Source organism: Hypanus sabinus, chromosome 22 (genome assembly GCF_030144855.1).
Source record: "Hypanus sabinus isolate sHypSab1 chromosome 22, sHypSab1.hap1, whole genome shotgun sequence".
Lineage (NCBI taxonomy): Eukaryota > Metazoa > Chordata > Chondrichthyes > Myliobatiformes > Dasyatidae > Hypanus > Hypanus sabinus.
In genome coordinates this window covers 16,905,769-16,933,519 of record NC_082727.1, presented here as the reverse complement: position 1 = coordinate 16,933,519, position 27,751 = coordinate 16,905,769, and positions in this window count along the sequence as shown.

The following is a 27,751-nucleotide window of genomic DNA, read 5'->3' as shown; positions in this document are numbered from 1 at the left end:
TTTTACTTCTGTTAATTTCAGAAATCAGCAGGGGAACAGGGCCTACAGACCCAATGAGTCCCATTACAACCATGTGATCAATTAACCAACTTTGGAATGCCTGAGGAATTCCACACAGTCACAGGGAGAGAGTACAAACTCCTTCCAGACAGTGGCTGGAATTGAATTCAGATCACTAGCGTGGTCGGGTGCGACACTAACCACTACGCCTCCGTGCCACCCAATTACTCATAGCAACATGCGTTTAACACCTACTTGCACTTATAAAGCAATGGTAATTTCCAGTTATAAACAATGGCTTTTATAAATGAGCCATGACAAAAATAAACTTGTTATTAAAATAACTTGTCGAACAATTTGCATTAATAGCATCATCTGAATATAGCTACATGAATTCTTGGCAAAGTTAACTTGCACATAACCATTTGCATTTATAACAGGCACCTTAAATGTAGCAACTTACATTAATGACAAATGCAATTATAATAACACTGTTTTCATTACAATTACACAACTTGGGCATGGGAATAAAATTCTCTAATAATAACACAATTATGATTTACACTGTTATAATCTCAAGTGGTTGCAATTAACATTCATATGCAACAACTTACATCCATAAATCACGTAACTTTAATAACCTCACTTTTACAATAACCTGGTTTAAAACAACATGCAGCACTCAATATTTGCTTTGACAGCAACAACTTCCAATAATTGCGACTTGAAATTACAACACATATACAGTGTGTTCAACAACTTAAAGCCATGAAAGAATGTATTTTAATGCCTCACATTATAAAACAACTTTTATTTTGTTTTAAATTACTTGCGCGTTCGATAATTTGCAATAATTGGAACGATTGCTTTTACAATACTGTGTATTTATCACTTGCTATAAAATTCAAAGTTCAAAGTAATTTTATTATCAAAATGCATACATGTCACCTCATACAACCCTACGATACAAAGCTTCAAAGAAGAATTACCCACAAACATAATTAAAGTTTTTAAAAGTTTAAACTATAACATAGACCGATTGTTTTTCAGTCTTTGTGTGTAGTTTTCCATTGATTCTATTGTATTTCCCTGTTCTATTGTGAATGCCTTCAAGAACATGACTCTCAGGGTGGCATATGGAGACATACTTCGATAATAAATTCACTTTGAAATTTGAAGGATTGCTGACACTCAGTGCAAGCAGATAAGGTCTAGTTCATGGTCACCAGTCTCCTTCACCCTGGATCCTCTCTTCGGTTGACAATACTAAACCAATGTATTCAGAGAATCCCACCTCAGCCCTTCCCCTGTGCTATAATAACAGAGTCCTCCATCAATGTTGCATCAACCTGACGAACTCACAAAGTATTAATCCTCCTCAGAGACGAGAAGGAATCTCTTTAGCCAGAGCGTGGTGAATCTGTGGAATTCATTGCTAAAGATGGCTGTGGATACTTTTGTACCAGGTTCTTGATTAGTAAGGGTGGTCAAAGGTTACAGGGAGCAGTCAGGAGAATAGGGTTGAGAGGGATAGTAAATCAGTCATGATGGAATGGAGGAGCAGATTTGATGGGCCAAATGGCCTAACTCTGCTCCAATGTTTTATGATCTTATAATCTGACTTTTACAGGAGCCTCACACAACAATTTCATTGTTTCTCCTCCTTTATGTTTGCAACTAAATTACTTATCCCATATAATTATAAATCCATTTTTTCTACAATGTGAACCCATTGTTTTACCATTTTACAATTTCCAGCCCATGTTCAAATGCTTGCAGAAATATTATGACCCTTGTTTGTATGTTGTCTTGGAATAAAACTAAAATTAATATTACATAGAACACTACAGCATAGTACAGCCCCTTCGGCTCACAATGTTATGCCAACATCTTAACCTACTCTAGATCAATCTGACCCTTTCTCCCATAACCATACATTTTTCTATCATCCATGTGCCTGTCCAAGAATTTCTTAAATGTCCCTGATGTATCTAACTCTACCACCATTCCTGGCAGCCAGTGCTCCACACACCCACTACTCTCTGTGTGAAAAATCTTATTTCTGACTTGCCCCCATACTTTCCGCCCACCAGCTTAAATTTATGCTGGCTGGTATTATCCATGCTGTTCTGGGAAAAAGTCTCTAGCTGTCCACTCGATTTATGTCTCTCATCATCTTGTACACCTCTCATCCTCCTTTGCTGCAAAGAGAAAAACCCTATTTTGCTCAACCTATTCTCATAAAACATGCAAATTATTAAAAAAATGATTCCAGTGGGAATGAAGGCCACGCTACATCTTAACAGAATTGTGGCAGTTGGTGTAACACTAGTACAGAACCAGCGACCCAGGTTCAATTCCTGCTGCTGTGTGTAAAGAGTTTGTATATTCTCCCTGTGATTGCATGGGTTTCATCTGGGTGCTCCAGTTTTGTCCTACCTTCCGAAGGTCTACAGCTGGTAGGTTAATGGATGCTGCAGGCTCGTTGGTCCAGAGGACCTGTAACCGTGATGTATCTCCAAATAAAATGACAGCAAACAGCAGCAAAGAATCCAACAGCAGATGTTTGATAAAGTTGGGACTGAATTCAATTGTAACAGATTGTGATTGTAACAATTTCCATTTAAAACAATTTGCACTTCCAACAACGTAATCAGTGCAATAATTTCAGCGATAGCAATTTACAACTACAATAATTTAGATTTAAAACAAGTTGCAGATGTACCAACTTAGTTAGAACAACTCACATTTATAATGTATTTAAAATAAGGTACAATTGTAAAAAAAACCCACAAAGGTTTGTTTTAAAGCACCATTTTAGACAAACATCCTGGAGATTCTCTCCCCCCCACACACAAAAGCCTGAAAGCGTGTACCACCAGTCTTTACCCCACTGTTATTAAATGAGTGAATGGTTCCCTAGTATAATAAGATAGACCCTTGCCCTCATAATCTACCACAGGATGGCTCCGCATCTTATTACCTACCTGCAGTGAATCTTCTCTTTAACACTTCATTTTGTATTCTCTTATCATTTTACCTTGTGATACTTTAATATACTGAAGTAATTTCGTAAATTACTTCTGTAATTTATAAAGAAGAGAAAGTCTGGGGGGGGGGACATCACATGATGACGTAGGATCGAGACATGGAAATTCAGCTCTCCCGTAAAAAACTAATAAATTAATGTTTAAGTGAAGAAAAGTTAGTAAATATTTTCTAAAAATGACATCTAAACTACTCAGGATTTTCCTTAGATATGCCTCCTAAACAGACACAGAAGAAAACTACCACTTTGAAGACAGTACAAGCTGGGCTGGCCACCATGTAGGAGCCTCGGACTCAAGTGCATCTTACCTCCGGCGATACAGAACAGGAATCGGCGGCAACATCAACAATCTCCCAGAAGGAACAACAGGAACTGCACGTGCGCGAAGGAAGGGGCATGCACAAACACGAGCAATTTGAACTACAAATCCCAGCTACGATTGGAAGTGGAAGTGAAAATGAATCCGAGGTGGATTCGGATTCTCTGGAACATACAGATGAAGGTGAGGAGGCAAAAGAAGAACAACAGGAAGAGGCTGGAGGTGTAAGATCTTCTGGAGACATAAGAGAAGCTTTGGTGCAAATAATGCATGAATTAAAAGAATTAAAAACATTAAAAATAATAAAAGATATTAAAAATATGAAGACTATGTTTGATAAAATGGTGAAAAAACAGGAGAAAATGGACAAGAAGGTTAAAAAGTTGGAAGAAATAATGGGAGACACTATTGATAGAGTGAATAAAATGGAAGATAATATTCTTGCCTGGACATCAGAAAGAAAACGACTGTTGGAAAAAATAGACATGCTTGAAAATTTTAGTAGACGAAATAATATTAAAATTGTTGGTCTTAAAGAAGGGATAGAGGGAGAGGATCCAATAATTTTTTTTCAAAAATGGATCCCAGAAAATTTAGAAATGGAAGAGGGAACCCAGTTGATTGAAATCAAAAGGGTCCACAGAGCCTTAAAACCAAAACCTCAACCTGATCAAAACCCACAAGCAATCCTGATAAAATGCTTAAGATATTAAGATAAAGAAAAGATCCTGAAGGCGGCTGCCCAATGTGCCAGACAAAAGAAATGAGCCATTGATGATAGAAAGGAAAGCAGTTCTTTTCTATCATGATATAAGTTAATAACTTTTGAAGAGAAAGAAGGAATTTAATCCAGCGAGAAAAGTTTTATGGGAAAAGGGTTATAAATTTATATTGCGCCACCCGGCAACACATAATTTTTTTGAATGACGGAAAAAGAAGATTTTTACTGATCATCGGGATGTAGAGGAGTTTGCACAAGAACTCCCAAATATTTGCTAGACACAGTAAAGATTTAAAAGTGAAACAGATTAAAGATGAAGATGGGGACAGTGAAGTGAGTTGATAGACATTAAGGACAGAAGAATATTTAAATATACTTTTAATTATACGGTACCGGGGGAGAAAGGTAAAAATTTGAGAAATATTAATTGAGAGTAGTGATATTATTTTTTCTTCTCTTACATATACTTTTTTCATGCTATGGGGGAGCTGGGGGAACTTCGGATCGATCGCTACAGGATTCATGTGTGTAATCATAGCGTTTGCCATGACCCGCACAACAGAAGGAGGTAATGTGTTTTTTTTTCATTCACAACATTAGCAGGGGTTTTTTTTGTTGTTTTTTTAATAATCTATTTTTCTTTTATCTTTCTTTCTTTGCCTGGATGATCGGAAGGGAGACACATAGTAACATGGAGTATTTTAAAATAATTCCCCAAGGTACTACGAGAGTTGAAATATTATGTATTATTATAGATCGGAGTAACTCCATTAAAAATAATGATTAATTTAATAATTTTTTAAAGTTTTAATGTTAATGGGCTTAATGGACCAGTGAAAAGAAAAAGAATTTTTACATTAAGGAAATGAAAATAGATATAGCTTCTATACAAGAAACATACATTTAACTATACTTCTATACATTTAACAGAGATAGAACATCAGAAATTAAAGAGAGATTGGGTCGGAAATGTTATTGCAGCTTCATTTAATTCAAAAGCGAGGGGAGTTGCAATTTTGGTTAACAAAACTTTATCAATTAAAATACAAAATGTATTAATTGATTCTGCGGAAAGATACATAATTATACATTGTCAAATCTTTTCAGAACTATGGATTTTTATGAATATTTATGCCCCAAATGAAAACAATGTAAAATTTATACAAGAGGCTTTTTTGAATTTGGCTGATGCACATGATAAAATATTAATAGGTGGGGACTTTAACTTTTGTCTAGACCCAGTTTTAGATAGGTCAACAAAGGTTGTTACAAAACCAAAAGTAGCAAAATTAACTTTATCATTGATGAAAGATTTAAATTTGATTGATATATGGAGAAGAAATTAACCCAAGAGAAAGAGATTATTCATTTTATTCAAATAGACATAAAACTTATTCAAGGATAGATTTTTTCCTACTATCAATGAATATTCAAGACAAAGTAAAAAATATGGATAAAGCAAGAATATTGTCAGATCATTCCCCCTGACAATGACAATGATAATGATAGATAAGGAGGAATCGACTTACAGATGGAGATTTAATTCAATATTATTAAAACGTCAAGATTTTTGTGATTTTATGAAAAAACAGATTCATTTTTTTTAGATACAAACTCACATTCAGTTGATGATAAATTTATATTATGGGAAGCGATGAAGGCATATTTGAGAGGCCAGAAAATGTTATACTTCTAAAATTAAGAAGGAATATATGGTAGAAATAGATCAATTGGACAAAGAGATTACAAAGTTAGAAAAAGAATCTCAAAGATATAGACAGAAGAAAAACAAAGACAACTTGTTAATAAGAAGCTACAATATAATACACTTCAGACATACCGAACAGAAAAAGCAATTATGAGAACTAAACAGAGATATTATGAACTAGGTCGGGAGTCGGCAACCCGCGGCTCCGGAGCCTCATGAGACTCTTTCACCTCTGTGCTGCGGCTCCCTGTGGCTTTGGGAAATAATTGGTCAGTATTTAATTAAAATGTATTTTATGTTAGTTTCTTAGTTTTTGAAATGTAATTCTAAATTTGAAGATTATGGTGATCTTGTACAATCTAAATAAGACTTTGTGGCGACCCATTTCCTGGCACATTGGAACCAGCTCACAATTAGCCAGCGTTCAGGCTAAGAGAGATAGCCTACGGGGGTTTGTGAGTACATGTCTTTTGGAGCATCTGCGCCCATGGGGGCTGGGTTGAGGGAGGCTTAAAAGCAAGGCTGTTTAGTTCGAATAAAGTTATTTGACTGCAGTTTACTGACTGTGTGAGCACACCGCTACGACATGTTTTTATCGCTATTAATATACGTCACCACTGCCAATACCTGACACCCGTCAGTGCGCGATTTCTTTAATTTTTCGATCCAAGGTAGGCTCACTATGGAGAATTCTAAAAAAAGAAAAGTGACTGAAGAAAACAGAACGTTTAATGATACGTGGACAGATTCATTTGCTTTCACTGTTGACGAGACTGGTTTACCGGTATGCTTAATATGCAATGAGAAACTAGCAAACAACAAAAAGTCAAATGTCGCAAGGCATTTCCAGAATAAACACGCAGCCTTTGCTCAAAAATATTCATTCGGATGGAGATGAGAGAAAAAAAACCGTTTCGGAACTGATGCGGAAGGTTGATCTGAGCAAAAATCATTTCAAGCAATGGATGAAGTCCGGAAAACCAACGACATACGCTAGTTATATTGCCGCTCAGGAAATAGTCAGGCACGGGAAGCAGTTTACAGATGGTGAATATATAAAAGAATCTTTCATTAAGATTTCAGAACATCTATTCATGGACTTTAAAAACAAGAGTGAAATTGTGCAGAAAATCATGGATATGCCCCTCTCTGCAAAGACTGTCAAAGACAGAACCATAAAAATGGCAGAAGACATCACAAGACAGCAAATTAAAGACATCAATTCAGCTGTGGCCTACTCGATTGCCTGTGACGAGTCTAAAGACAAAGGTGATATTGAACAAATAGCGCTGTTCTGCCGGTATGTAAACTCTGCCGGGCCACAGGAAGAACTGATTGAGTTGATACCTCTAAAAGACCAAAAACGGGGGGAGGGCATCTGAGAGGCTGTCTTGAATTGTTTAAGAGCCAAAGGAATAAAGACCACCCACCTGGTGTCAGTAGCTACTGACGGGGCACCAAGTATGACGGGAACGCACAAGGGATTTGTGGCTTTACTGCAGAAGTCGCTGGACAGAAAGCTGCTGACTTTTCACTGCATCTTGCACCAAGAGGCACTGTGCGCTCAAACATTTCCTCCGGAATGCACAGAAGTAATGGATGTTGTCATTCAGATTGTCAATAAAATAATGGCAAAAAATTTAAATCACCGTCAATTCCGTTTGTTACTGGACGAGCTGGAAAGCACATATTCTGATCTCCTGCTGCACAACAAAGTCCGGTGGCTGTCCAGAGGGGAGGTGCTGAAACGCTTTGTCGCGTGTCTGGAAGAAGTGAAAACTTTCCTGGGCAGCAAAGGGCTCACCTTTCCTGAGCTGGAACAGCCAGAGTGGCTGGAAAAGCTACCCTTCATGGTAGACATGACAGCGCACCTGAACACGCTGAACACAGCTCTTCAGGGGAAAGGACGCACAGCCCTGCACATGTGGAGGATGTTTTGGCATTCGAGCGCAAGTTGACAGTGCTTGCAAGAGATTTACAGAAAGGCACATTGTCTCACTTCCCCAATTTGAGAGAGTTCAAACAAGCTCACAACATGATAAATTCGGAGTATTTACATTCTGTAATCATCACAATGCAAACATCATTTGGGAAACGCTTCTGTGAGTTCAGAGAGGAAAAAAAACACATTATCCTTCCCGGTCACTCCCCTAAGCATCGATCCTTCCCTACTGAATACGACTGCATTGGCAGGTGTGAGTAAACCTGATCTTGAGATGGAACTGGCCGACATAGCCGACAAAGACATATGGGTGTCCAAGTTTAGACACTTGACAGCAGACCTTGAAGATGTTGCCCGTCAGAAGGCCGTTCTTGCTCAGAATCACAAATGGGATGATATTGAAAACCTCCCAAAACCGGACAAACTTGTGTTCAAAACATGGAATGCTATCCCCAACATTTATGTAAACATTAAAAAGTATGCGCTTGGAGTCCTGTCGATCTTTGGATCCACATATGTATGTGAGCAGGTGTTCTCCAACATGAACTTTATTAAAAATCGCGCACGCCTCACAGATGACAGCTTGTGATCCTGTGTAAAGATGAAGGTGACATCATATAGCCCCGATGTGCAGACGCTGTGCGCTGAGGTCCAGGAGCAGAAATCCCATTAACCAAGTATGATAAATATTTTAATTGCCTATTATTTTACGTATATTCATATTTTTTCATCGTTCAGTGAAATAGTCCTTTTATTTTTCAGGTTGACAGCTGGCTGACGTTATTTTTGGTTTGCTGCTGGCAGAAAAGTTAAGTTCGGCATTTTTCATAAATACAAGAAGGACTCAAATAGACATTGAGTATTTTACTTTAAAGTAACCTTCAACCCAATGTCTTTTTTTCGGAGTTCAAAATGTTTTTGTTGCATGCAGAAATGTAATTTCGTTTTCTCTGCAGGAGTTCATCAATTTCATAAATGCAACACATTATAGTTTGTTTATACATAGCATAAAGGCAAAAAAAAACTTTGTATGCAGTGTTATTTCATTTTAAATGTCAAACGGGTTTTGTGGCTCCCAGTGTTTTCTTTTCTGTGGGAAACGGGTCCAAGTGGCTCTTTCAGTGGTAAAGGTTGCTGACCCCTGAACTAGGTGAAAGATCACACAAGATTCTTGCTTGGCAGTTAAAAGCAGACCAGGCTTCCAAAACGATACCTGCAATTAGTAACAAGTGTAAATAAAATTACTTATAAACCTTTAGAAATCAATGAAACTTTAAACATTTTTTATTCTGAACTGTATCAATCAGAATGCAAAATGATATTGTTGAGATAGAAAGGTTTTTATCACAAATAACTCTCCCAAAATTGAATTCAGAAGAACAGAAGGGATTAGATGTGCCTTTTACATTAAAAGAGGTCGAAGAAGCTCTAGGATCATTTCAGAGTAATAAATCTCCAGAAGATGGTTTTCCGCCTGAATTTTACAAAAAGTTTAAAGATTTATTAATTCCTCCTTTTATGGAGCTAATACACCAAGCGGAAAGAACGCATAAACTTTCAGAATCTTTTTCGACGGCTATTTTAATAGTATTGCCAAAAAAAAAACAGAGATCTTTTAAAGCCAACATCATATAGACCTATTTCTTTGTTGAACACGAACTATAAAATAATAGCAAAGATTTTATCTAATAGATTATCTAAATACTTACCAATATTAATACACATGGACCAAACAGGATTTATTAAAAATAGACAATCGGCAGATAATGTAACTCGGCTACTTAGCACAATTCATTTAGCACAAAAGAGGGAAGAAATGAGTGTGGCAGTTGCTTTGGATGCAGAAAAAGCAGTTGATAGATTGGAATGGGATTTTTTATTTAAGGTATTGGAAAAATATGGTTAGGAATATCTTTTATAAAATGGATTAAAACCTTAAATACTAACCCCAAAGGTAAAGTGGTGACAAATGGCCAAATTTCAACATCATTTCAGTTAACAAGGTCAACTAGACAAGGTTGTCCATTATCACCTGCTTTATTTGTGTTGGTGATAGAACCATTAGCTGAATTAATTAGAACTGACTCAGATATTATGGGTTTCAGAGTTAATCAGGAGGAATATAAGATTAACTTATTTGCTGATGATGTTCTGATTTATCTAACTAACCCATTGCATTTGTTGCGTAAATTATCTTCTAGATTGGAAGAATATGGGGAAGTATCAGGGTACAAAATAAATTGGGATAAAAGTGAAATTCTACCCCTTACTAAAGGAGATTATAGTCAATGTCGATTAATAAATCAATTTATATGGCTGATAAATGGTATAAAGTATTTAGGTATAAGAGTTGATAATGATATAAAGAATTTATATAAACTAAATTATTTGCCATTATTGAAAAAAATTCAAGAGGATCTTGACAAATGGATGATGTTACCAATAACATTAGTAGGTAGAGTCAATGCTCTAAAAACAAATATATTCCCTAGATTACAATATTTATTCCAAACACTACCAATACAATTACTGCAGAAGATTTTTCAAGAGTTAAATAAATGTGTGAGGAAGTTCCTTTGGAAAGGTAAGATGTCAAGAATATCGTTGGAAAAATTGACATGGAAATTTGACCTAGGAGGGTTACAATTACCAAATTTTAAGAATTATTACAAAGCAAATCAACTTAGATTTATTGCATCTTTTTTTGATGAAGATAAACCGGCATGGATTAGAATAGAATTAGATAAAATAAGAGAAAATATACCATAAGATTTTATATATAAATGGGAATCTAAATGGATACGGGAAAAGAAAGAATCTCCTATACTAAAACATTTGATTGATTTGTGGAATAAGATAAATGTTGATGATGAGATAAAGAAATCTTTATTAGCAAAGAGACCTTTAATTCAAAATAAACTTATTCCTTTTACAATGGATACTCAACTTTTATATAACTGGTTTCACATAGGGATTAGATATATAGAAGACTGTTTTGAAGGAGGTATATTAATGTAATTTGACCAATTAAGGAATAAATACAAAATATCAAATAAGACTCTTTTCTGTTATTTCCAATTAAGGGCTTATTTAAGAGATAAACTGGGTCAAACAATGTTATTGCTGAAACCTAATGAAATAGAAACTTTAATTCATAAAAGAAAAAAGAAAAAAATTATTTCTGGTATGTATAATTTGATTCAAAAACAGGCAATTAAACAAGGAATTCATAAGTCAAGACAAAAATGGGGAACTGATTTGAATATTAAAATTGATGAAACAAGTTGGTCAAGATTATGTCTTGACAGTTTGACAAATACAATAAATGTTCGACTAAGATTAGTACAATATAACTTTTTACATCGATTATATATTCCACCACAAAAAATAAATAGATTAAACTCAAATTTATCTGATCAATGTTTTCAATGTAATCAAGAAATTGGTACTTTTTTACACTCTACTTGGTCTTGTTTTTAAATTCAACCTTTTTGGACAAATTTAAGGGTTTAAATTTTTGGAATTTAGTGTTTGGAATAAATATTGTAATCTAGGGAATATATTTGTTTTTAGAGCATTGACTCTACCTACTAATGTTATTGGTAACATCATCCATTTGTCAAGATCCTCTTGAATTTTTTTCAATAATGGCAATTTAAACTGGAACAAATTATTGGAATACAACTTCCACATAATCCAACATTATTTTAACTAGGCAATATTGAAGGGATAAAATCGAAATCCAAATTGAATAAATATCAGAAACAATTCATAAAAATTGCATTGGCAGTAGCCAAAAAGGCTATTGCAGTTACTTGGAAATCGGATTCATACTTAAGTATAGATCGTTGGAAGAATGAAATTTTTAACTGCATTCCACTTGAAAAAATTACTTATAATTTAAGAGATAAATATGAAATATTTCTGAAAATTTGGTGCCCTTATTTACAAAAGATAGGATTAAATATATTGGTGCTCCTAAGATAAAATTATTGGTTATCTGGGGGAAGAAATAAATATACATATTAAAGCTATTATGAACTCCATGGAGCATGTGGGGATCTTCCGATATCTTTCTTTCTTTCTTGTTTCTTCTCTTTTTTTTCTATAGGGATATGTTGGGGGGAGGGGGGAAGGGTTGATAATTTTTTTTCTTTCTGTAACCTATTTGAAAATTCAATTAAAAAAAAATTATATAAGAGAAAGTCTGCTGATGCTGGAAATCCAAGCAACACACACAAAATGCTGTAGGAACTCAGCAGGCCAGGCAGTATCTATGGAAAAGAGTAAACAGTCAATGTTTCAGGTAATTTTGTGTCCTTGCATTGTACAGCAGCCTCAAAATAACAAATTTCACATCACTAAGACAGTAATTATAAACCTGATTCTGAGAAGGTGGTATGGCCTGGATGGTGGGGATCTTAAGACCATAAGGTCATAAGATATAGAAGCAGAAGTAGGCCATTCAGCCCATCGAGTCTGCTCTGCCATTCAATTATGGACTGATCCAATTCTTCCAGTCATTCCCACTCCCCTGCCTTCTCCCCATACCCTTTGATGCCCTGGCTAATCAAGAACCTATCTACCTCTGCTTTAAATTCACCCAATGACTTGGCCTCCACAGCCGCTCATGGCAACAAATTCCACAATTTCTCCGCATCTTTGTTCTAATTGGATGTCCTTCAATCTTGAAGTCGTGCCCTCTTGTCCTAGATTCCCCTACCATGGGAAATATCCTCGCAATATCTAATCTGTTCAGCCTTTTAACATTCAGAATATTTATATGAGTTTCTCCCCCCCCCCCCCCACCATTCTCCTGAACTCCAGGGAATACAGCCCAAGAGCTGTCAGGCATTCCTCATGCGGTAACCCTTTCATTCCTGGAATCACTCTCATGAATCTTCTCTGAACCCCCTCCAATTGAATCTTTGATGATAAATGTTGCCCACTTGAGGGAGTGCTTCTATTAGATATTACTGATGGTGGGGAGGGATGTGCCTGGGATCTGATGGGCAGACTCCACTCCTCTCTACATACAATCCTGTATGTTCGAATTGCCTTACCAGACCATGATACAACCAGTCAGGACCACTTTCAACAGTACATCTGTAGATGTTTGTTGGCGGCTGGCCATTAGTTCCAAAGATTCAAAGTACATTCTTTATCAAAGTATGTATCCAGTATACATCTCTGAGATTCTTCTTCCCGTAGGCAGCGGTGAAACAAAAAAATACTATGGAAACCATTTAAAGAAAACACCCAATACACACACAAAATAGAACAAATCGTGCAGCCAGTAAATAACACACGGGATATTAAACATAAAACCGCAGGGTCCCCGAAATGGTCCAGGAGCCACATCCGCTGAGTCGGCTCAGTTTAATACCGTGACGATGACTGTAGGCTTCAGCCGCAGAGCCGGTTTTGTGCCAAAGCCAAATTGTGCAAATAGCAGAAGCGCATGAAACATGAATCCTCCACAGCGAGTCCACAACCGCGCTGAGGGCATTGAACCTGAAACTGCAGAGCCCCCCCCAGAAAAAGGGATGCTCGGAGGCGACCGAACGCTGCTCCAGACTCCAGAAGCAGCGACAGGGAAACTGCCGCAGAACAACCCGCTCGTCCTCGTCAAATTCAATCCTGCTCGACGCTTTAACCGGTGCGGAGTAATGGAGCCGACCGCAGGATCGCGTCCCGCCAAGAAACGATGGCCGCACAATTCGCTCTCAATCTCGCTGAATTCCCTAGAGGATAGCAAAAAAGCGCCAGATCACTCCGTCAGGCAAAAGTACATAACCAAACTGTAAGTTCTAGGCAGCAATCGACCAGGTCAGGAGAAGAAGAAAATGTAGTTTTGTGAGCTGTCTGTTGGTCGTTGGCACCATTTTATCATGTCTCGTCATAGGACGGAGATGAGGAGAAATTCCCTTGCACAGAGAGTGTTGGATCTTTGGAATTCTTGCCCTCGATCCTATGAGACTTGGTCATTATGTTCATTTGGAAAATAAGGTTGAGCAATTTCTGATTACTAAGGGAATGGATTGATATGGGGCGGGGCAGGGCAGGAAAGTACTGCTGAGCCGTGGTCTTGGTCAATGTTGGGTTAAGTTTGAGTGGCCTCCTCCTGCTCCAGGGTCTTATGTTGTCACATTCGTCTTTCATGACAAGGCTTTCTTAGAGTCAGAGAGAGATTCAGTTAGAAAATGATCCCTTCAGCCCATCAAGTCTATGCCAACTATAAACCACCCACTTACACTTACTTTCCCCACGTTCCCACTAATTCACTCCCCCACCCAGCTACACAGAAGAGCCTAGAGCATCCATTTAATCTACCAACCCACGTGCTTTGGGATGTGGGAGAACTTGGGTTGGGGGGGGGGGAGAAGGCAAGACATCCTAAAGAGGCTAAAGAAATTCAGCATGTCCCGTTGTACCCACGAGGCGACACGGGAAGCATCCTATCCAGTTACATCGCGGCTTGATATGGCAGCTGCTCTGCATTTTTTGCTAGAGACCTGCAGAGGATTGTGGACACAGCTCAGCACATCAGAGAAACCAGCCTCCCCTCCAGTACTCCTCACTGCATTGGGAAAGCAGCCAGCAAAACCACAGACTCTACCCGCTCCGGACATTCTTTCTCCCCGCACCCCGCATTGAGCAGAAAGCACAGAAGCCTGAATAAAGTACGATCAAACTCAGGACAGTTTTACTCTGCTGTTATAAGATAATTGAACAGTCCCCTAATATGGTAGGTTGGGCCCTTGACCCCATAACCTACCTCATCGTGACCTTGCACTTATTGTATGCCTGCACTACAATATCTCTGTAACTGCTAAACTTTATTCTAATCTTTGTTATCGCTTTTTCCCCTGAACTACTCGATGCACTGATGTGATGAAATGATCTGTATGAATGGCTGCAAACATAAGAACATAAGAAATAGGATGCAAAGAATCGTTTTTCACTGGAGCTCGGTAAATTGACAATAATAAACCAATTTACCCTTTTCCCTAGATAGATCATTGAGATTCGAGTGTAACAGTTTCATAGACAGTTGAGTGAGTTTAGCAACTCAACATGGAAACTGTAAGTGTTACAAATTGCAAATAAACTCTTGCCTCTGGATATTTTATTTGTCTCAATACATTTGGGCTTTTCGCAATGCAGAGGGCTTTTCTCTTTGGAATGAATGAAGATAAGAGGGGTCACGACAGAGGTGTACAAAATAATAATAAAGGGCTTAGGCAGAATGTACAGCCAGAGACTTTTTCCCTGAGTGGAAAAAAAACATCATCAGGCAGGTATGAAACCAATCACTTTATCTTGGGTTGCTTTTAATTTCCGGACAGATTACAATTAGTTCTAAAAATATTAAAAAACAAATTTAAAAAATAAAATTCACATCTTGTTCATTTGGATGGCATTTTTGTTACATTGCCTTATTCCCCTCAACACTCATATATATATATACACACACAATAAATTGTAAAATTATTTTACCAGGGAGCATAATTTTAAGGTGTTTGGAGGAAAGTATAGGGGGATGGGGATATCAGAGGAAGGCTACTTACTCAGAGTGGTGAGTGTGTGGAACCCGCTGTCAGGGATGATGCTAGAGCCAGCTACATCAGGGACACTTGATAAGTAGATAGGCACATAGGTGATAGAAAAATGGAGGGCTGTGTATGAGGGAAGAGTTGCATTGACCTTAGATTTGGTTAAAATTTTAGCACAACATCATGGGATGAAAGGCCTGTAGCATGCTGTACTATTTTATGTTCTATGTTCTATCTCAAACACTTCTCAATGTATGTACTAATTTTACTTTGGAACATGGTTTGCCATGAAATGACATGTAATTTTAAAAAATGAAGCAAAGCTAAGTAGCAAGGAGCAGGGAATCATCACTAGCTAATTATGTGGGATAAGGGATGTGGTCAAAGGATGTACAGAATATCAGACAGAAAGGACGATGATGCTGCCTTTGATTTTATTTCTGAGTCAAAAATCAATGTAAATTTATTATCAAAATATATGCATGCAATGCTAATCTACCCTGAGAGTCATTTTCTTGTTGGCATTTGCAGGAACATAGAGAAATGATTAGAAAACTACATAAACAAAGACAAAGTGCAAGAGATTCTGCAGATGCTGGAAATCCAGAGCAGTGCACATAAAATACTGGAGGAACTCAGCAGGTCAGGCAGCATCTGTGGAGGGAAATAAACAGTCAAGGTTTCGAGCGAAAACCCTTCTTCAGGACTAGAAAGGAAGATGCCAGAATAGAAAGGTGGGGGAGATGAAGGCAAATTAGCTAGAAGGTGATCAGTGAAGCCAGGTTGATGGGAAAGGTAAAGAGTTGAAGAAGAAGGAATCTGATAGGAGAGGAGAGTGGGCCATGGGGAAAAGGCAAGAAGGGGGATCTGATGGGCACGTGAGAAGAAACAGTCCAGATAGGGGAGGGAAAAAATATCGGAAGGAGAAATCAATATTCATGCCATCAGGTTGGAGGCTACCTATACGGGATATGAAGCATCGCTCCTTCACCCTGAGAGTGGCATCATCGTGGCAAAAGAGGAGGACATGGACTAACATGTCAGAATGGGAATGGGAGACGAGAAAATCTGCAGATGCCGGAAATCCAAGCAACAGACACAAAATGCTGGAGGAACTCAGCAGGCCGGGCAGCATCTATGTAAAAGTGTACAGTTGACATTTTGGGCTGAGACCATTCATCAGGACTGGAGAGAAAAAGATGAGGAGTCAGACTAAGAAAGTGGGGGGGAAGGGAGGAAGAAACACAAGGTGATAGGTGAAACTGGGAAGGGGGGAGAGGTGAAGTAAAGAGCTGGAAAGTTGATTGGTGAAAGAGATGCAGGGGTGGAGAAGGGGAAATGCGATAGGAGAGGACAGAAGGCCATGGAAGAAAGAAACGGGGGAGGAACACCAGAAGGAGGTGATGGGCAACGGGGGAGGAACACCAGAAGGAGGTGATGGGCAGGTAAGGAGATAAGGTGAGAGAAGGAAATGGGAATAGGGAGTGATGAAGGAGAAGGCAGCATCAATAGTGGAGGAAGGGAAACCACATTCTTTGGAGAAGGGGGACACCTCTGATGTTCTGGAAAGGAAAGCCTCATTCTGGGAACAGATGCACTGTAGATGAAGGAACTAAGAAAAGGGAATTGAAATTTTATAGAAGATGGAGGGAAGAAGTATAGACAAGATATCCATGGGAATTGGTAGGTTTAAGCAAGCAGCCAATGTGTAAATGAACAAAATAATGCTTAGAATATTGTTCAGGATCCTTGAAAGTGATTGTGGATTGTGGAATCAGTTCAGTGTTGTGGTGAGTGATGTTATCCATGCTGGTTCAGGATCCTGATGGTTGGAGGGTAATAACAGTTCCTGAACCTGGTTATGTGGGATGTAGTCTCCTGTACTTCCGGTTTGGCGAGGAGAGAGCATGGCCTATATGCATAATTTGCCAATATTGTGGTGTTGGCAGATACTGTACAAACGGTGGGTTGCTTTTCTGCAATCCCCATCCCTGTGTTCATTCAGAGTTCCTCAGAAAGGAAACAAAGTGAAGAATTATTCCAGGTGCCATGAAGCTCAACTCCAGCAGATGGCAGCAGATCACCAACATTTCATGCTGATCAGCTGATAAAGAAGCTGCAGTCCCATTGAATCCTTCACAGACCTCACACTGTCCCAGGGAATTCCACAGCCTAGAACATATCTCTGAGGTGCATTGCCTGATGCAGGGCACTGGACAGTCAATCACTCAGCAGCCTCTGTTGTTATGGGTGTTGCACCTTATAGTCTCCCTACATCACACTTTCTCTGAAGCTGTCGCACTTTATTCCACATTCTGTTATTGTACTTTGTTCCAGCTCAGTGCACTGCGTAATGATTTGATCTGTAGGGACGATATCCAAGACAAACATCTCATTGTATCTCAGTACCTGTGACAATAATAAACCAATTCCCACCCTGGACAATCTCTCTTCTCCTCTCTCCCATCAGGTCAGGAGATACAAAAGCCTGAAAGCACCTAGGCTCAAGGGCAGCTTCCATCCCACTGCTGAATGGACCTCTTATACGATAAGACAGGCTCTTTACCTCACAATCTACCTCGTTATGATCTTGCACTTTATTGTTAATCTGCACTGCACTCTTCTACACTTTATTCTGCAATGTTATTGTTTTACCTTATTCTAGCACAATGCACTGTGTAATTGTTATCTATTTAATATTTCAGTTAGATTTAAGTTATCTTGTGTATAAATATATATAGATTGGTTGATTAAGCATTCTTGTTAATTTAAGTAATTAATTATGGGTGATATACATCATCACACTACCACACAATATGTACGTGCCTCGCTAAAATTAAAAGTGAAACAAGACCTGCATTTTGGACTTCCGCATGTTTCCTTTTGAATTAGTTTGATGGTTTTAAGTTACAAAACATAACAGTAATGGTTTGATCTGTGTGAACAAGACAAACTTTTCACCGTACCTTGGTGCATGTGACAATAATAACCCAATTCCAGTTCCAACACCAATACCAATGGAATGATTCTGACAGGCAAGTTTGCTAACACTGGCCTATAAGGAATTGATTGTGGACTTCAGGAAGGGGAAATCAAGGGAACACTCACCAATATGGAGGAATTCAGCAGCCAGAGCTCCACCAGCACTCTGCGTGTTTTGCTTTGGATTTCCAGCATTTGCAGATTTCCTGGTGTTTGGAACACACACCAGTCCTCTTCAAGGGGTCAGCAGTGCAAAGGGTTCCTGGGAGCCAGCATCTCTGAAGGTCTATCCTAGGCCCAACATATTGATGCAACTACAACAAAGACATGCCAGCGGTGATATTTCATTAAGAGTTTGAGGAGATTTGGTAGGTCACCAAGAACTGTAGCGAATTTCTGCAGATGTAGCTCGATGTACGTAAATGATCTGTGCAGATGGCAGGCAAACAGAAGTTTTTCACTGTATCGGTACATGTGACAGTAATAAACCAATTCCAATTCTAATTCCAGTTCTGTTCTTTGATTCCATACCACCATTTTCTCTACACCAGCAACCTTTCCTCTTCCCTCTCAGAAGAGTTGCTGTGTCTGGGATGGGTATCTCACCCCTTTTCCTTCCACAGATGCTGCTCAGTCCATCGAGCTCTTCCACCATTCTATTGTCTGTCCCGGAAACATCATTGAGGCAATAGTTTCAGTGACTATGGGGAAAACCTCGACCTTGACCCCCTGCCCTTCTTCGAAGTGTCACGTGGGTATCTTCTACAGCATCCTGCAGGACTGGAGAGGACTCCCATTTTAGAGAAATGCTACTACAGCTCAGGGTGTTGAAGTTCAGAGTTCAATTCTGGCGTTCTCTGTAAGCAAGCTTGTACGTTTCTTCCTGAGCACATAGGGGTTTCTTCCCACAGTCCAAAGCTGTACTGGTTAGTAGGCTAGTGGCCATTGTAAATTTTACCATGATTAGGCTAGGGTTAAATAGGTGGGGTTCTGGCCAGTGCAGCTCGAAGGGCCAAACGGACCTGTCCCACACTGCATCTCTAAATAAATAAACGTTCAGAATCCAGAAGGCGCTACCTACGGAAGTGCTGAAGGCAGGTTCAAGGGGAACTTGGACAGAGGCAGTAAAGTCCCAATCAATCCAATTAACTGGGAATCCCGATGTTTTGCCACTTGGTTGACCCACTAGTCTGGAGAGCAGCTCGGACAGGAGACTGGACTGTGGGCGAGGTGACAGCTGAAGCCAGGAGTAAATTAGAGCACCTGGAGTCAGGAATGTTGGTAAATTAATTTATTATTGTCACATGTGCTGAGGCACCGTGAAAAACTTTGTTTTCCAGGCCATCCATGTGAATCGATTAATTACACAGTGTGTATTGAGGTGGTATGAGGTAAATCAATAACAATGCAGAATAAGCGTTACGGTTACAAAGTGCAGTGCAGGCAGCAATAAGTGCAAGGCCAAAACAAGGTAAGATTGTGAGGTCAGGAGTCCATCTTATTGTACTGGGGGATTTTAAAAGAGATTGATAACAGCTGGATAGAAGCTGTCCTTGAACCAGTTGGTACGTGCTCTCAGGCTTTTATATCTCCTGCCCCAAGGGAGACGGGAGAAGAGAGAAAGCCCAGGATGGGGGGGGGGGGGTGGAAATCCATGATCATGTTGTCTGCTGTACTGAAGCAGCAGGAAATGTAGTCAGAGTCTGTGGAGCTGAGGCTGGTACCAGCTGGAGTCAAGCCCGTTTGTTCCCTGCTCCCTCCAACCCCACCAAGTTCACTGAGTGCATTTTTGTGTCAATGGGAATAAATATTCTGTGAAATCTGATAACACAACATTACAAAAGCCCCAAGGCTGACAGGTTTTTGGAATGTTACAAGTACAGGGCGTGTGGGAAGGGGTGTGGGGCGCAATGGGTGAGCCACCTAGAGTCGAGGTGGACATAATGGGTTGAATAGCCTCTGTCTGTGCTGTATCCAGACTAAGATTTGCCCTCAGTGCCACAGGGTGATCAAGCACAGAGGGAAACAAATTTGTAGAGTATTGGAACGTAGAAACAGCACCTTCAGCCCAACTCATCCATGGCAACAAAGAATTCAATCCAAACTAGTGTTTGCGTCATATCTCTCCAAATCTTGCTTATCTGTGTACCTGTCTATGATAGGCCATACTGTTCATGTTCCTTCTGCACCTAACCTACTTATATATCTTTCTAAATGTAGCGATTGTGTCTGATTTCACCTCCTTCCTTGGTAGCATGTTCCAGATATTTCCAACTTCTGTGTAGAAAAAGAACTTTGTTCTTAAATCCTTGTTAACACTCCTTCCTCTTGCCTTTTTGCTTTGATACCAGCAGAAAAAGTACTTTTAGTATCCATTCCCCTGGTAGTTTGACATAGCTTTATTCGGTCACCTTCAATCCAAGGAGAGCAAGCCAGGCCAGTTGTTACTCTCAGAGAGTTACAATCACAAAGCCTTTCAAAACAGAAACAGGCCTTTCTACCCAATTGATCTATGGCACCTGATTCCCATCAAAGCCAGTCCAATAGGCATGTGTTTGGCTCATATACCTCTAATCCTCAAAGTTCAAAGTACTTTTGTTATCAAAGTGTTTATACATTATACAACCTTGAGATTCGTCTCCTTACAGTCAGCCACAAAACCAAGAGACCCAAAAAAACCCATAAAAACAGAAGCTGTCAAATACCCAATGTGCAAAGACAGGGGGAAAAAAATCATGTAAACAATAAAAGTAAGCGAGTAGCATTCAGAGCGAAAGTGGGTCCAGAGGCACGAAGCTTGGAGCAGCCAGAGCAGGCCACAGCCTCAGTTCAGTGCAGACCTGAGTAAATGTCATGGAACAGCAAGCAGAAATGGCCCAACCCTCACCTCTGGTTCCAACACACTGCCTTTCCAATCTGGCCTGGGATGTTAATTGCCCAAACATTAAGTCATTCCTCACATCTAGGACCCGGGCCTTGTCACTTCGATACACTATGAGCCTGGACCCTGTCGCTACGTTTCAGCCTCTCCTATCCATGTACCTGTCCAGGTACCTGTTCAATGCTAATATACCTGTCTCAACCACGTCCTCTGGTGGCTGCTTCCATATACTAACCACTCTCCAGGTGAAGAATTGGCACCTCAGATTCCTATTAAATCTCTCCCCTCTCACCTTAAACATGTGACCCCTAGTTCTTGAATCCCAAGCCCTGGGAAATGGTTCAGTGCATTCACTCTCTCTATACTTCTCATGATTTTATACCCCTCTTGAACCCAGGTCCTTCTCCATTAGAGCAGGGAGACTGCCGTGGCGAGTCTGTTTGTCTGGTGATTCTGAAGTCACAAGTCTAGGTGGATCCATCTTGAACTCCCCACGGGAGTGGAGTTCCCCTTGAACTGTCAGACAAATGAGGTACCATCTCCCCACCCCCCCACCTCCGACAAGATGGAATCTTCAGAAAAGTCAGAGGCATTTTGAGTAAGCTTACTCCAGAGAAGTTTGACAAGTTAACCTTGAGCTCCTCAATGTGAGTATAGTTTCAAAACCGGTCTGAAAATCAAAATCAGGTTTAAAATCACTGGCATATGTCTTTAAATGTGTTGTTATAACATAGAACATAGAACAATACAGCACAGTACAGGCCATTCAGCCCACAATGTTGTGCCGACCCTTAAACCCTGCCTCCCATATAACCCTCCACCTTAAATTCCTCCATATACCTGTCTAGTTGTTTCTTAAATTTCACTAGTATATCTAACTTCACCACTGACTCAGGCAGTGCATTCCATGCACCAACCACTCTCTGAGTGAAAAACCTTCCTCTAATATCCCCCTTGAACTTCCCACCCCTTACCTTAAAGCCATGTCCTCTTGTACTGAGCAGTGGTGCCCTGGGGAAGAGGCGCTGGCTGTCCACTCTATCTATTCCTCTTAATATCTTGTATACCTCTATCGTGTCTCCTCTCATCCTCCTTCTCTCCAGAGAGTAAAGCCCTAGCTCCCTTAATCACTGATTAATCTCCCTTAATCCATACTCTCTAAACCAGGCAGCATCCTGGTAAATCTCCTCTGTACCCTTTCCAATGCTTCCACATCCTTCCTATAGTGAGGTGACCAGAACTGGACACATTTATGCAGCAGTACAGTGCAATACACAATTAAAAAACACTTAAAAATTACAATTAGATATTTTAAATAAGTAGCGCAAATAGCAAAAATATTGAGGTAGTGTATGTGCATTCATTGTCCATTCAGAGCTCTGATGGGAGAGGGGAAGCAGCTGTTCCTAAAGCTCTGAATGTGCGTCTTCAGGCTCCTTGATGGTCGCATCAAGAAGCGGACATGTCCTGGATGATAGGGGATACTGAGTAAAGCAATCATTTTCCTGATAGTAGAGAAGTATACTGGTGCAGGAGTGTACCAGATCTTCTAAGCTGCTGAAGATCAGCAAAGGTGATAACTGGTAGAAGAGTTTAAAGATTAAAGATTTGCTTTATTTGTCACATATACATTGAAGCATACAGTGAAACATGTTAATGGCCAACTCATCACTGAGCTCCAATAGCTGAGCCTCAGTTACTCCCTGTGCAACTGGATATCCTCGATTTCCTGACTTGCAGACTCCAAACAATACAGACTGACAGCAACATCTCCTCCGTCAGCACATCTGTACCACAAGCCTGCTCTACTCGCTTTATTCCCATGAATGTGTAGCCAAGTGCAGCTCCAACACCATACCTAAATTCGCTGGTGACACCACCCTCATGGGCAAATTGAAGCTTGTGATGAATCAGCCTATCAGCAGAGCGATAGGGTGCCAAACAACTGAGTCCACATCAGCAAAACTATAGAGATGATTATCGACCACAAGAGGAAGAAGTTGGAGGTCTATCAGGTAGTCCTCATCAGGGAACAGAAGCAGAAAGGATCAGTCGCTTTAAATTCCTTGGCATTAACATATCAGAGGATTTGTCCTGCAGTGAGTACGTGAATCCTATCACAACAGAGGCGTGACAAAATGCATATAATCTGCATGCCATCAAAAACTTCTGTACAACTGCTATAGATGTACAGTGGAGAATATCCTGACTGGTTGCATTACGGCCTGCTATGGAAACACCAATACCCAGGAATGGAAAAGACTACAGAAAGTGACGGATACAACCCAGTCCATCACAGGCAAAGTCATCCCACCATGCGGCACATTTACATGGTGCTCGGCCCAGAGAAAAGAGTATCCTTCGTGCAAGATCCCCATCACCCTCTTCTCATTACTATCATCTGATAGGCTGAAAGAAGCTACAGGAGCCTTAGGTCCTACACCACCAGGCTCAGGAGCAGTTATTACCCTACAACCATCAGGCTTCTGAACCAGCATGGATAACTTCACCCACTACAACTCTGAACCTGCAAACTCACTTTCAAGGACTCATTACAAATCATGTTCTCAGTATTAACCATTTATTTGCACAGTCTTCTGCACATTGGTTGTTCGTCGGTCTTTGTACTGTATAGTTCTATTGTATTTCTTTATTTTCTTGTAAATATCTGTTAAAAAATAAGAATTACAAGCTAGTATAATGGCAATCTGCACGTTCTTTGAACTTTGAGTTTGCCTCTTTATCAGGACTGGGCATCTGCTTCTCTCCTTCCAGGGCTACTGTTCTTAAGTTAACTGTTACCAGGTTTACTTTTTGCTCCATACAAGTACTTGGTAAACATGTTTACCAGCATTACTGTCAATAAATCAAAATACCAATCAAATCCACAACCAACTTAGCTTCATTAACATGATGTACAGATGGCAGCAAGTCACAGACAGGAGAGTTTCGGCAGATGCCAGAAATCTTGTACAACACACGCAAAATCCTCAACAAACTCAGCAAGCGAAGCAGCTTCTATTGAGAGGAATAAGTGGCTGATGTCTCAGACCAAGACCCTCATCAAGACCTAAGAGTCTGAGTCCAAAATGATGAATGTTTATTCCCCTTGGTTGATGCTGCCTGACCTCCTCCAGCATATTGTGTGTGTTCCCTGACAAAACCCGATGTGGCAAGCACATAATGATCAGGAGCCTGCCTGAAAGGACAGTTTGCATCAACACCAGGCATTTGGTGAGAAGTAGGCCATTCAGCCCATCCAAGCTGATATTCTCCTTCATTTTCCTGCCTTTTGCCTGTATTGGAGCAGAAATTGGAATTGGTTTAAAATTGACAAATCTTTTCTTGCATACTGTTCATACAGTACAACTCATTACAACAGAGCATTGAGGTAGAACAACGTAAAACAATAACAATGCAGAGTAAAGTGTAACAACTACAGAGAAAGAGTAGTGCAGGGAGACCATGGGGCACAAGATCACAACTAATTAAATAGTGAGGTCAAGAGACCATCTTATTGTATGAAGGAACCATTTAGTAGTCTTACAACAGCAGGGTAGAAGCTTCCTTGAACCTGGTGGTACATAAGGATCCTGTACCTTCTACCGGATAGGAGGCAGGTGGGGGAGAAGAGCGGGTGTATGGGATCTACGATTACGTTGGCTTCTTTACTGAGTGAGGTGTAGATGGAGTGCACAGAAGGCTGGACTTTCGGACTTTGTATCTTCTGTCTGATGGGAGAGCGGAGAAAAGAGAAAGTTTGGAATGAGTGGAGTCTTTGATAATGCTGGCTGTTTTACTGAGACAGTGAGAAGTATAGACAGATTCTATGGAGTGGAAGCTGGTTTCCAAGATGTGCTGGGCTGTGTCCACGAATCTGAAGTTTCTTTTTATTTCTTTATTGAGATACAGCGTTAAGTAGGCCCGCCTGGCCTTTCTAGCTAGACCGCCCAGCAATCCCCCAATTTAATCCTAACCTAATCACGGAACAATTAACAATCACTGGTTTCCTCCCACAATCCAAAGACGTACCGATTTGCCCTCCCAATCGGTACATCTTTGGATTGTGGGAGGAAACCCACGCGGTCACAGGAGGAACGTACAAACTCCTTACGGGCAGCGGCAGGACGGTGGCCATGGGCACAGCAGTTGCCATAACAAGCCATGATACCTCTGGCCAGGACGCTCTCTGTGTTGAATTGATGGACGTTCAAAAGACCACACTGTTCTGTAAATAAACCTGAGTCTATCCTGCATGCCCCACCAACCCACGGGGTGGGCAGAAATTCAGTAAGTCAGCAGGAGTGAGCCTGGGTTTTGTGTGTGAGGTCTCTGGACCAGGAGTTGAGCTGAAGTATTTCTGACCCAAAGCCTAAGGAAACAGTCAATGAACTTCTTTCTTTGTTTGGCCTCGACATTTGAAAAGACCATACTTTGGAATCTACACCAAAGTTGAGTTGTCCAACAAAGGGTTAACAAAAATAATTCTGCTGATCTTAAAGAGAGGCAATTCCTACCTCTCTAACCCATCTGATCCTTAAGATACGGCTTTTCTATTTAGAGCAAAAGAGGAAGAAAGGTGATTTGACAGAGGTGTACAAGAAGTATTTAAAATTATGAGGGGGATAGAGTTTACGTGGATAGGCTTTTTCCATTGAGAGTAGGGGAGAGTCAAACAAGAGGACATGAGTTGAGAGTTAAGGGGGAAAAGCTTAGGGGTAACACAAGGGGGAACTTCTTTACTCAGAGAGTGGTAGCTGTGTGGAACGAGCTTCCAGTAGAAGTGGTAGGGGCAGGTTCGATATTGTCATTTAAAAAAAAATTGGATAGGTATATGGACAGGAAAGGAATGGAGGGTTATGGGCTGAGTGCAGGTTGGTGGGACTAAGTGAGAGTAAGCGTTTGGCATGGACTAGAAGGGCCAAGATGGCCTGTTTCCATGCTGTAATTGTTATATATGGTTGTATAGATAGAGTTCACAGCTGGAGGTTTTTTTCCCAGGGCAGAAATAACCAATTCAAGAGGGTATAATTTTAAGGTATGGATGTATGGATGGGGGCATGTCAGAGGTACATTTTTTACACTGAGAGTGGTAGGTACATGGAACATATTGCTGGAGGTGGTGGTAGAATCAGGTACATTAGGGACATTTAAGAGACTCTTAGATAGGCAGACAGATGAAAGAAAAATAGAGAGTTATGTGGGAAGGCTGGGTTGGATTAAACTTGGAGAAGATTAAAGGGTTAGCATGACATAGTGGGCCAAAGGGTCTGTACTGTGCTGTATTATTCTATGTTCAATCTTCTTGTTCTTCTTTGGTGGACAGGGTTTTGGGTGTTAGCTTTGCTTCTCATTTGTCTCTAACAAATTTTGCACCTCTTGCCTCCCGGAACATGAAAGCAGAGTGGAGAGTTATAGGGCTTAAACACTGAAGCCAATTCAGGAAGAATATTTCCACTGGAGAAGAAGAGGAGACCTGATGTCATCAGTATCAGAGCATTCCTACAGGGAATTCCAGAGGAACGGCTTTTCCCCAGAGAACGGTGGGAATGACAAGAAGGGGTTTGGGGTGGTGGTGGGATAGTGTCAATGTGCTGGACAGAGGGTCACACTGAAAGACGGAGATGGAGAAAGATGGTGGGGGGGGGGGGTGCTCCAGTAGTATGTAAATGCCAGCACAAACTAGTTGGACCGAACAGCCTGTTCAGTGCTGTACATGTCACATTACGCACTTGTTCCCAAACAGCGTAAATCGGAAGTATAAAATGCTGGAAACACTCAGCAGACTGCCTGGTGAATGTGGAGAGAGAAACAGAATCGATGACCTTGCACAGAATCTCACAGGTTGAACCATGCACTCATTGACTTGAAGCATAGTCTCCGGTTCTCTCCCCACAGAGGCCGCCCGACCCGCTGGGCGTATTGTGCTAGTCTTCAACGGGCTGGATGTAGAGAGGGTAATTTCCCCCGACGGCATCTTAAACCAGAGGATCACAGTCTTAGGATACGGGCAAGGAGATTTGGGACTGAGATTATGAGGATTGTCTTCCCTCAGAGGGTGTTCTACCCATGGAGTCATGTAGCACGGGATAAGAGTGAGAGAGATAGCATCACTACAGCAAAGGAACAGACCCTCCTTCCCACAATGAAAAGTCAATGTCTGTGCAGTAGTGATCTATGACTCTGTGATATACATCATGTGCAGGCAGAAGTGATTCCGAATTAAACTAAAGCCCTTCTGCCTGCACATAATCCATATCATAGAGTCATAGACCAGTCCTGCACAGAAATTCATTCTTTGACCCATCCAGTCCATGCCGACCTATTTTTTGACCTGTCCTGTCTGCCCGCATCTGGATCGTATCCACTCATACAGCTCCCATCCAAAATCCTCCTAAAAGTTACAATTGGTCCCACATCCACTTCTTCCACTGGCAGCTCATTCTGCACTCTCACCACACTCTGAGCAAAGAAGGTTCACCTTAAAATTTTCACCTTTCACCCTATACCTACGACCACTGGTTCCAGTCTCACCCAACCTCAGTGGAAAAAGCTTGCTGGCATTTACCCCATCAATACCCCTCATACGACTG